This window comes from Pituophis catenifer, unplaced genomic scaffold, assembly GCF_029215685.1.
Source record: "Pituophis catenifer annectens isolate HBS135680 unplaced genomic scaffold, rPitCat1.0.hap2 SCAF_2, whole genome shotgun sequence".
Taxonomy (NCBI): Eukaryota; Metazoa; Chordata; class Lepidosauria; order Squamata; family Colubridae; genus Pituophis; species Pituophis catenifer.
Genome location: NW_027256882.1, coordinates 234,459,179 through 234,469,833, shown reverse-complemented (window position 1 = coordinate 234,469,833; position 10,655 = coordinate 234,459,179). Strand labels below are relative to the sequence as shown.

The 10,655-nt window shown below is 46.1% G+C and overlaps 1 pseudogene; it reads right to left on the bottom strand.

The window, feature by feature from the left end:
* Positions 1-9,747: 9,747 nt before the first annotated feature.
* On the bottom strand, positions 9,748-10,144 carry LOC139311245 (dolichyl-diphosphooligosaccharide--protein glycosyltransferase subunit TMEM258 pseudogene; annotated as a pseudogene).
* Positions 10,145-10,655: the final 511 nt, after the last annotated feature.

Below are 10,655 nucleotides of genomic sequence, written 5' to 3'. Positions count from 1 at the left end.
CTTCTATATCTCCTTCCCGATGGTAGGAAGGTAAAGAAGTGATGACCAGGGTGAGAGTCGTCCCTGAGAATTTTCCTCACTCTTCTAAGGCAACAAGCCCTAGCAATCTCATCTAGTGGTATCAGGGGACAGCCCGTGATTGTACAGATACAAAACCTCTGTAATGTTTTCTATCCGCGGCTGTCAGACCAGCATACCATACCGTGATGCAATAAGTGAAGAATCTTACTCTAGTGGTCTCCCCCACAAAAAAAAAAAACAACCGGTAGTAAAAAAATTTAGAACCCACCCCTGATCTACACTATTCAACTTATACATACCATATCAGATATGCCGGCAACAAGGGGATACAAATTTGGAATCGCTGATGTTTTGGCCATAGCAGTACAAAGATCTTAAAATCTTGGGGAAATTCTTCGGGAGGCTTATTCCAAACACCAGCACAATTAAATTAGAAAAAAAAAAGGGGGGGGTCTTTACTGCTCTCTGAGCTGGCTTGTTTTCTTACAGACATTTCATTACCCAAACTAGGTAACATATTCAGTGCTAAATAACAAAAAAAAAAAAAAAGGAAGCCTTCCAATTATTAGAAAAAATTAAGTTTCCATCATTTTCTAGAATTGCCCATATTGATGAAGGCTGCTGAGAATAAGAGTACAGCAACATCTGGCAGACCACAGATTCCCAACCTCTGCATTAGAATTTTATTAGAGTGTTTGGCATCCATTTAAAGCCAGATTCCATTAAAAATAAACACATGTAAAAGTAGTTATGATATTTGTCCCGCAAAAAAACAATACCATTAGGTGACAGAGTTTTCACTCTGAAACCATCTAGTGATGCTCCACATTGTTGCAGCGCTGATATAGTGACCCTATACTAAAAAGAAAACAACCCACAGTTTTATTATGGGAAGTATTTGAACTATAATTAAGCAGTTATTCATTGCCCGCAATTGAAAATACAATGATAGAAAATGCATTCTTTTTGACTACAACAATACCGGGTAAAAAATAATCAGGAACACATTTTTCCCCTCATTAAAGTAGTTTGAGATTCTTTAAGGAGGGCTTCCCATATGTGCCTGCAAAACATGTCATTAATACTAAATAATTACATTTTATGCTAGTCTTTATTTGAATTGTAAAATAACAGAAAACAGGGTGACAAAGAGGTCTTTTAAGAAAAGTTTCAGAGCAAAAGTAGGCCTTGGTGGTTTATTTGAACAGGTCCAAGCAAACACTTGTAAGTACTTTGAAGGATCTTAAAGAAAAAGTCAAGAAATGACACTGTCCTAGCCCAATGCAATCCTAAAAGATGAAAAATGACAGTTTTTAAAATTGTTAATTTAACCAAGCCTGCAGCTTAGTATAAGCTCCCCACAAATCCATACTTACTTTCTTCTGAACAAATGCTTATGTTTGTAATCTATGTTTTGCTCACCTATGAAGAAATTCTCTATAGTGCACGCTCCTGTATACAGTACATGTGTATTTTGAATACATACTGCAGTTCTTACCTTGAGTAGCAGAAAATGATGAATGGGCATTGAAGTATTTGATTATGAGTAAGATCACGCTCGGGTTTTCAGCAAATGTTAACAAAGCTACTAAAAAAGTCCAGTCAAGTTCTAACAAATTACTGAAAGTTGTCTTTGCCATGACTGTGGGTGGGCAATACCGAACTGTTTATGTATGCTGGCCAGGAGGCAACACTAGGAATTCCAACTGCTGGGAACCAGATGAGAAGTTACTACGTATTGTAATCAGACCATGGAGGAGGAATTGGATAGAAAGCAACACAAACAAGAGAGAACAGATCAGAGTTATGCATTCTGGAAGGTTTAGAAAATTGGCATATTTTAAAGGATGGTCACAGTCTGCCTTTGCCATTATTTGAACAGTGATTTTTTTTCAATAAACTTCCCTTGTTATAAATTTTCACTAGAATCATAGAACTTGAAAGAGCCAGTGAGAGGAAAAACCTGCTCAGTGCGAAAATTCACACTACAATAAAGCATTCTGTGGAGAAGGCTGTGAGTCTCTTTTCATTGGTTTGGGTGTATACTGCTCTTATTTAGAGAGATTTTTCTTCACATTCAGCCTTCCTGTAATTTAAATCTATTACTCTATGCCTATGATGGCGAACCTATGGCATGCATGCCAGAAGTGGCACGTGGCGCCCTCTCTGATGGCATGCAAACTGTCACCCCAGTTCAGCTCTGCTGCGCATGCGCAGGCACTTCCTGCCAACCAGATGGTTTTTGGGTCTCTGCCACGCATGCATGGGGGGTGGGGCACGTGCGGGGGATGGGGCGTGGATGCATGGGGGACGGGGTGCATGCGAGAGGCTGCGCGCATTCAGGGGGGCGTGCACATTCATGGGGCCACACGTGCATGCGCAGGGGGCGGGGTGCATGCGCGGGGCCAGTGTACACATTGCATTTTGGGGGTTTGGGCACGCGTTTTGGACACTTGGTCTGGAAAAGGTTAGCCATCATGTTCTATGCTGAGGAATAATGAAGAACAAATCTTGATTTTTTTCTGAGTGATATCATTTTAAGTATTGATAAGTGCCATCACATCAGTGCTCGATGTACTATTCCTAGTTTCTTCATTCTTTTTCCATAGAATTTAGTTGCTGGTCCTTGATCTTCCACAATGCAATTCTCTTATTTTTTTTAAGTGTTTCTAGATTTTTCTTTAAAAAAACTGGAAGTTCTAGTAAAAATATTAGAAGTTGAGGGGTCTGACTAACACAGAGTGAAGCAAACCAATTACTTCCCATTATCTGGCATCTATTAATGTAGCTCAAAAATGTTTTTGCATCATGTATGGTGACAACACAGTATCAAATCTATTCCAAGAACTTTTTCTAAGTATAGTTATCAGAGCTGATAGCACCCATCCTATATCTGTGCATTTGATTTTATAACTATGGGATTTGCATTGGTTTCTATTCAATTTCATTTTCTTATTTTCAGTTCTTTCTCTAACCAGTTGTTTCTGTCTTCTAAGTTATTAGGTCAGGGGTGAAATGCTCCCGGTTCAGACCGGATTGTCCAATCCGGTAGCGATAGCGAGTGGTGGTTCAGAGAACCGGTAGCAAAAATCCCTGCCCCCCTCCACATGCTCAGCTGAGCTGCGTGATCATCAGAGGCTTTTTTTTTACTTTTAAAAGAATTTTTTCTACAACCTCTTTGGCCGAAAAATGCTTTTAAAAGTTAAAAAAAAGTCTCTGATGATTGCGGAGCTCAGCTGGGATCATCAGAGGCTTTTAAAAGCATTTTTTCTGTAACCTCTTAAGGTTGTAGAAAAAAATGTGTTTAAAAGTAAAAAAAAAAAGTTGGCCATGCCCACCCAGTCACATTACCCCCCCAAGCCACGCCCACAGAAGGTAGTAAGAAATTTTACATTTCATCACTGTATTAGCTAGTAATATAATGAAAACATAATGAACAAATGAGGTTAAGAAAAAAAAGATATTCTACAAATCTTCAATGACTAGACTAGCATAGGGGTCTCCAACCTTGGCAACTTTAAACCTGGCAGACTTCAACTCCCAGAATTTTTTTTTTTAAATTTGATTTATATGCCGCCCTTCTCCGGAGACTCAGGGTGGCTTACAGTGCGTTAAGCAATAGCCTTCATACTTTTGTATATTTTATACAAAGTCAGCTTATTGCCCCCACAAACTGGGTCCTCAATTTACCTACCTTAGAAAGGATGGAAGGCTGAGTCAACCTTGAGCCTGGCAAGATTCAAACTTACTTTAATTGCAGACAGCTGGTGTTAAATTACAGTGCTTTAGTCTGCAGAGCTATCCAGGCTCCTGGTTGAATTCCCCAACCAGCTTTGCGAAGGTTGGAGATCTCTGCTCTAGCAAATCAGTGGATCCTGATGGCATCTGCCCAAGAGTTCTTAAAGAACTCAAGCATGAAAGTGGTCAATTCAGTTGTGATCTTCCAGCAAAATTATGTAATTTGTCACTCAGGTTCAGTGCCAGAGTATTGAAAGGCAGCCAATGGATGTTTCTTTTTAAAAAGGGACCCAGATCAGATCCAAGACATTATAAGCCAATGTTTATTCCAAGGAATTGGATAAAGATAATCTAAGAATCAGTAACTAGGCACATAAAGGATTATCCATCCTGGATGAAAATCTACATGGATTGCGCAAATACATTCTACCTTACTAACATTTTAAAAAGAGTATTAGGCCTTCAGATGGGGGTAATGTTACTGGTGTTACACATATATAGATTTTCAGAAAGTCTTTGACAAAATTTAAGACTCTTATTATTTATTTATTATTTATTAATTACATTTCTATACCGCCCTTCTCCAAATAGGACTCAGGGCGATGCACAGCCTAAGTAAAAACAGAGCATATAAAATTTAAAAAACAGTATTAAAATAATTAAATATTTTGGCCGTAAATTAAAACAACCCAATTTAAAATCAATTTAAAATTTAGCTCAAGCCAGCCCAGCTAGTTGAAATAAATAGGTTTTCAGGGCCCGACGAAAAATCCAGAGGTCTGTTATTATACGTAACTCTGGGGGAAGGTTGTTCCAGAGGGTGGGCGCCGTCACAGAGAAGGCTCTCCCTCTGGGGGTCGCCAGCCGACATTGTCTGGCGGACGGCACCCTGAGGAGGCCCACTCTGTGCGAGCGTACTGGCCGGTGGGAGGCTATTGGTGGCAGAAGGCGGTCTCGTAAATACCCCGGCCCTAAGCCATGGAGCGCTTTAAAGGTGGTCACCAACACCTTGAAGCACACCCGGAAGACCACCGGGAGCCAGTGCAGCTCGCGCCTCGTCGCCCCATAATCCCCCGCGCGGCCGCGTTCTGGACCAGCTGGAGCCTCCGGGTGCACCCCAGGGGGAGCCCCATGTAGAGAGCGTTGCAGTAGTCCAGGCGGGAAGTGACTAGTGCCTGAGTAACTGTGCGTAGAGAGTCCCGATCTAGAAAGGGGCGCAACTGGCGTATCAGGCAAACCTGATAAAAAGCCCCCCTGGCCACGGCCGTCAAATGATCTTCTAGAGACAGCCGTGCATCCAGGAGGACGCCCAAGTTGTGAGCCCTCTCCGTGGGGGCGAGTGATTCGCCCCCAATAGCCAGTGATGGCGTCAGCTGGCTATATCGGGACGCTGGAAGCCACAGCCACTCGGTCTTGGAGGGGTTGAGTCGAAGCCTGTTTCTCCCCATCCAGGCCCGCACGGCCTCCAGGCACTGGGACATCACTTCAAGGGCATCGTTGGGGTGGCCTGGGGTGGAGATGTACAGCTGGGTGTCATCAGCGTACTGATGGAACTCCACCCCGAAGCCACGGATGATCTCACCCAGCGGCTTTACATAAATGTTGAACAGAAGGGGTGAGAGGACCAACCCTTGTGGCACCCCACAAGCAAGGTGCCTCGGGGTCGACCACTGCCCCCCCCCGTGAACACAGATTGCGACCGGTCAGAGAGGTAGGAGGAGAACCACCGCAGAACGGTGCCCCCCACCCCCAACCCCGCCAACCGGTGCAACATGATACCGACTGGATGGTATCAAAAGCCGCTGAGAGGTCTAACAGGACCAGGATAGAGGAGCAACCCCTATCCCAAGCCCTCCAGAGATCATCCACCAACGCGACCAATGCCGTTTCCGTGCTGTGCCCAGGCCGGAAGCCGGACTGGAGCGGGTCTAAATAGACAGTTTCATCCAGGTACCGGGGAAGCTGTTGCGCTACCACACTCTCAACAACCTTCGCAACGAAGCGAAGGTTGGAGACTGGACGATAGTTAGCCAAAACAGCCGGATCCAGAGAGGGCTTCTTGAGGAGGGGCCTCACAACCGCTTCTTTCAAAGCGGCTGGCAGGACCCCCTCACTCAAAGAAGCGTTAACAATCTTCTGGAGCCAGCCTCGTGTCACCTCCCGGGGAGCCAGTACCAACCAGGAGGGACACGGGTCCAATAAACATGTGGTCACATTCAGCCGTCCCAGGACCCTGTCCATGTCCTCAGGAGCCATAGGATCGAACTCCCCCCAGATAACACTCTCAAGACCTGCCTCAGTCATCCCGTCCGGACATAACCAGTCAGAGGCCAGCCCTTCCCGAATCTGAGTGATTTTGTCATACAGATACTGCACGAAGTCCTCAGCTCGGCCCTGCAAGGGGTCATCCCGCGCTTCCAGATGGAGGAGGGAGCGGGTCACCCTAAACAGGGCGGCCGGGCGATTATCTGATGACGCGATAAGAGCGGCAAAATAGCTAGATTTTGCCGCTTTTATTGCCACTAGGTAGGTCTTAATATGAGACCTCACCAGTGTTCGGTCAGATTCGGAGCGGCTGGTCCTCCAACTACTCTCCAGGTGTCTTTTCCGGCGCTTCATCTCCCTAAGCTCCTCGGAGAACCAAGGAGCTAGGTGAGTTCGGTGCCGGGTCAGAGGCCGCAAAGGCATGACATGGTCCAAGGCCCCGGCAGCCGCACTATCCCAGGCGGCCACCAGGTCCTCAGCCGAGTCATGATCCAGAGTCTCAGGAAATGGCCCAAGCTCCATCTGGAACCTATCAGGGTCCATCAGGCGCCTGGGGCGGAACCACCTGGTCGGTCCCGCCTCCCTGCGGCGGGGTGCAGCAGTTAGAAAGTCCAGTCGAAGGAGCGAGTGGTCAGACCATGACAAGGGTTCGATGACTATATCCCCTGTATCAAGGCCACTCGACCACTGACCAGAGACAAAAACTAAGTCCAGAGTGTGTCCACCCGTGTGAGTGGGGTCATGAATTAACTGAGTAAGGTCCATGGCCGTCATGGAAGCCATGAACTCCCAAGCCACCTCAGACGTTTCGCCGACAGATGGCAGGTTGAAATCCCCCATGACTAGAAGTCATGGTACCAACCGCCACCTCAGCTATGACATTGAGCAGCTCGAGCAGGGCCGTTGCCACGCAGCAGGGAGCCAGGTACATGATCAACAAGCCCATCTGTACTCCACGACCCCACCTCACAAAAAGGGACTCACATCCGGCTATCTGTGGAACAGTGGTCTCCCTCGGATCAAGACTTTCCTTTATAATAACCGCCACCCTCCCACCCCTGCCCTGAGCTCTCGGCTGATGGAATGCTCGGAAACCTGGTGGGCACATATCCACGAGGGGAACCCCCCCTTCATGGCCCAACCAGGTCTCCGTAATACCTGCCAGGTCCGCTCCCCCCTCCTGAATAAGAGCGCAAATGAGGGGGGCTTTATTTACCATGGACCTGGCATTGCACGACAGCAGCCGAAGGCTCGGGTCCTGAGAGTCTGAACAGCCTGGGATACGAGAAGGGCTATGGGGACCGGGGCGCGCCACCGCTCGAAGATAGTGAGTGCGCGCCCCCACCACATGATGCGGCCCCCTGCTCCCGCCATATCTGCCCCTCCCACTCAACACATTGATAGAAAAGCCCTCGACAGAATGGACTCTAATGTCCCCCTTACCCCCAGAATCCGCACCCTCGGTGGCCCCACTAACAGCTGGGCCGGACCCCTCCCCCCGTGGGTTAACCCCCAAACCCACACCACCCTCCCACCCCTTAAAACCCCTTAAAAATCTATCAAAAAGTTTCCCTAAAAAACCCCTCAATCCCCTTTTTGCAGCATGCCACCTCTCGGGGTGCCAAAGCCCGTCATAAAGGTAGGCCCTTGATAAAGTGGAGGGCCACACCTGCGAGAGGGGGGAGTCTCGCAGAATAAGAAGTTCTGTTGGCGAATACATCTAATCAATCAGTTAATTAATTAATCTGGGGGAAGTCCACGGCCTGGGGGTAATCCAGATAGTCCAAAGTCTGGGGAGGGACATTCAATCAATTCCAAGTCAATAAATTCAATAAATTCCACTGCTCTCTCACAGCAGTGGATGGAGTCTTAAGCCACTTCGAGGCCAGATGTTAACACCAGCTGCCCTCTCACGAAAGCTGGGAAGGGCCAGAAACCGCAGTCATCGTCCGGCTCCATACAAGGCTTGAAATCTGAGATATCTCACTCTACAACTGGGGGGCTTTAATAGCAGCCACCAATCTACAGGTCCGCGAGCCAAGAGAAGCCTCCGATGGTTCTGGCGGCTGCACCTTGGGCGAATCAGGAGGCGAATCAGGGGGCTGTAGATGTCCATGGGAGGCAAATATCATCCTATTGTTCAGAGGAACCTCCAGATGATAAGTGGCCTCACAGAGGCTAACAGACCACATGGGGCATAAGAGCTTGGTCCCAGGTCTTTTCCAACCGTCAGAACCAGCAATGTTTTTAGCTCGCCCCCATCCACATAAGGGAGGGGGGGAACCTCTGGGAGAACCAGGAAGAGGCCCCCTCTTGAAAAAGTTAGGGGCCATTGGATAAGAGAACCTGTTATAAATTTTTGTTCTTAGTTGCGAAGTCGTGTCTGACCCATCGCGACCCCATGGACAATGTTCCTCCAGGCCTTCCTGTCCTGTACCATCCTCTGGAGTCCATTTAAGCTCATGCCTACTGCTTCAGTAACTCCATCCAGCCACCTCATTCTCTGTTGTCCCCTTCTCCTTTTGCCCTTAATCTTTCCCAGCATTAGGTTCTTCCCCACTGAGTCCTTCCTTCTCATTAGGTGGCCAAAGTCTTGGAGTTTCATCTTCAGGATCTGGCCTTCTAAAGAGCAGTCAGGATTGATCTCTTCTAGGATTGACCAGTTTGATCACCTTGCAGTCCAAGGGACTCGCAGGAGTCTTCTCCAGCACCATAGTTCAAAGGCCTCAATTCTTTGGCGCTCAGCCTTTCTTATAGTCCAACTTTCACAGTCATACATTGCAACTGGGAAAACCATAGCCTTGACTATATGCACTTTGGTTGGCAGGGTGATCTCTCTGCTTTTTAGAATGCTGTCTAAATTTGCCACAGCTTTCCTCCCCAGGAGCAAGCATCTTTTAATTTCTTGGCTGCAGTCCCCATCTGTGGTGATCTTGGAGCCCAGGAAAATAAAATCTGTCACTACCTCCATTTCTTCCCCATCTATTTGCCATGATAATTTTTAAGGACTCCTTTCCCAATTTTGAACCAATCAGTGGTTCCATGTCTAGTTCTCACTGTTGCTTCTTGACCCGCATATAGGTTTCTCAAGAGACCTATAAATGGTCTAGTACTCCCATCTCTTTAAGAACTTGCCACAATTTGTTGTGATCCACACAATCAAAGGCTTTAGCATAGTCAATGAAGCAGAAATAGATGTTTTTCTGGAACTCCCTAGCTTTCTCCATGATCCAGCGTAGTTGGCAATTTGATCTCTAGTTCCTCTGCCTCTTCAAAATCCTGCCTGTACTTCTAGTAGTTCTCGATCCACATACTGCTGGAGCCTAGCTTGTAGGATTTTAAGCATAACATTACTAACATGTGAAATGAGTGCAATTGTGTGATAATTTGAACATTCTTTGGCATTGCCTTTCTTTGGAATTGGAATGTAAACTGACCTTTTCCAATCCTGTGGCCACTCTTGAGTTTTCCAAATTTGCTGACAAATTGAGTGTAGCACTTTTACTGCATTGTCTTTTAAGATTTTTAATAGCTCAGCTGGAATACTGTCACCTCCACTAGCTTTGTTGCTGCTCAGATTTCCTAAGGCCCATTTGACTTCACATTCTAGGATGTCTGGCTTGAGATCAGTGACCACCCCATCGTGATTATCAGGGACGTTAAGCTCGTTCTTGTATAGTTCTCTTTTTTTTTCAGCTTTATTGATCTGATGTTAGAATTCTCACATGTTAGAATTATAGTCCAGAAATGTGATAAGCCACACTGTTCAATAAAAAAGTAAAAAGGAGGTGCAGAAAGGCTTCTGGAACCTGAAATAGCTCCAAACTACTGTCACACATAGATTCCAACCCACAGCAATAAGAAGAGAACTCCAAAGCCCATGAAGAGTGATGCTACTAGAGAGATGAGTAGTTCTTTGTAAATGTCCCGGGTATACTTGGTGGATGTCACTTCATAAACGAAGAACCAAGCTGTGAAGAACATGCCACTGGCCAGGAGCACCACAGTGAGATGTGGAAACACAGCCGGATTCACCGGACTGGTGTATCTGCTCATTGTTTCAAGCTCCATGGCTGCGTTGACGGCGGCTCCCGTTACAGAAAGACACGTCCGTTCTTTCCTGCCATCCTCACTCCCTCTTGTATAGTTCTTTTGTGTAATTTTGCCACCTCTTCTTAATCTCTTCTGCCTCTGTTAGGTCCCTGCCATTTTGGTCCTTTATCATGCCCATCTTTGCATGAAAAGTTCCCCTCATACCTCCAATTTTCTTGAAGAGATATCTGGTCCTCCCTATTCTATTGTTTTCTTCTATTTCTTTGCACTGTTCATTTAAGAAGGTATTCTTATCTCTTCTAGCTATTCTCTGGAATTCTGCATTCAATTGGGTATATCTTTCTCTTTCTCCCTTGCCTTTTGCTTCCCTTCTTTTCTCAGCTATTTGCAAAGCTTCCTCAGACAGACATTTTGCTTTCTTGCCTTTCTTTTTCTTTGGGATGGTTTTAGTTGCTACCTCTTGTACAATGTTGCGAACCTCCATCCATAGTTCTTCAGGCACTCTGTCTATCAGATCTAATTCCTTAAATCTATTTGTCACCTCTACTGTATATTCATCAGGGATATGATTTAGTTCA